The sequence below is a fragment of the Triticum aestivum genome, chromosome 6A (assembly GCF_018294505.1).
Source record: "Triticum aestivum cultivar Chinese Spring chromosome 6A, IWGSC CS RefSeq v2.1, whole genome shotgun sequence".
NCBI classification, from domain to species: Eukaryota; Viridiplantae; Streptophyta; class Magnoliopsida; order Poales; family Poaceae; genus Triticum; species Triticum aestivum.
The window spans coordinates 216,580,713-216,582,032 of NC_057809.1; the positions used below are offsets into that span (position 1 = coordinate 216,580,713).

The 1,320-nt window shown below is 58.4% G+C and overlaps 1 pseudogene; it reads right to left on the bottom strand.

Moving 5' to 3' along the window:
- Nucleotides 1–237: 237 nt before the first annotated feature.
- Nucleotides 238–928, bottom strand: LOC123129575 (UDP-arabinopyranose mutase 1-like; annotated as a pseudogene).
- Nucleotides 929–1,320: the final 392 nt, after the last annotated feature.

A 1,320-nucleotide genomic window follows, 5' to 3' on the forward strand; every position in this document is an offset into this window, starting at 1 on the left:
TTTTTGGGAAATAATAAATGAACTTCTAAAATACATTTTTGTTTTCTCACATAAACAAAATAAGAAACAGCATGGTTTTCTCACATATAGGCAGCTAATGTTTTGTAGTACACAACAGCCTGAACCTGAATACCTGATGCACGCATTGAACCTACGAACTGAAGAAACCGGTATATGCCGCCTCACCGCCTGCTCAGTATGCTAATGCAAAAAAAGGTTCTCTCCCTCGATCTCGATCTACTTCCCCTTGAGCTTGCCGTTGGCCTCCTTGGAGTCCTTGGAGTTGAGCATGTCCCGGGCCTCGATCCAGATGACCATGGCGTCGGCGAGCTTGATGAAATAGGGGTCAATCTTGCCGAGCTTCTCCTTGACCTGCTGCGAGAGCGAGATGTAGCACTTCTGCAGGGTGTCACATTCCTTGTCAGCTTCGCGACCTAGAAGAAGGGGATGATGTCCTCCTGCCAAAAGATGCCCTTGTACTCCTTCAGGTTCACGAATGGGTTGCTGGCCTTGCTGTGGCAGATGTAGGGCAGCCCCGTCTTGACTCCTAGCCCAAGGTGGTCGTAGATCACCTGCACACATACACAAATTATTCAGTAAAAGTTCAGTACAGCCGGACCAAACTCAAAGACGATGTGTGTGTTTAGTTTAGTTATAGTTACCTTGACGCACCAGTCAGCCACATGTCGTCTTAGCGTCCGATGGGCTGGCCGTCGCCCATGAGGCCGAAGTATATGGGCGGGCTGATGAGCTCGTGGTCGAAGGACAGGTTCATGCCGCACGTGGAGGAGGAGTAGGAGGGCGCGCCGAAGCAGAGGGTAGGCTGCACCGAAGGGGAGGGAAGGTCGAGGTGGCGTAGAGGGAAGTTCGCACCGGACGGGAGGGAAGGGCGCGCTGCACTGCACCACCGGGCAATGGACAGTGACATCGCGGCGGACGGATGGGGGCGGCGGACGGATCTCGCGGTTGGGGCGGCGGCTGGATCCTACGGTGGGGGGCGGTGCCGCAGCCGGATCCGAGGCGTGTGGCGGAGTTGCAGCTGGATCCGGGGGACGGTGCGGCGGGGTTGTAGGAGGAGACCGGCGGTGGGACCCATGGGCCGGGGGGCGCTCTGGTGGCGGGAGCGCGCTGGGGAAGAAGGGGCGGCCGAACCTGGCACGGCGCTAGATCCGCTCGTCGGCGGCGGCGGTAGGTGTCCGGAGTTAGGCGCGCCGGCGGGATGTAGGGCGGCGGTGGTGGATCGGGAGAAGTTCATCGGCGGCGGCGCGATGCCGTGAGGAGTGTGCAGATGGGATCGGGAGAGGGTAGTGGAGGGAGTCG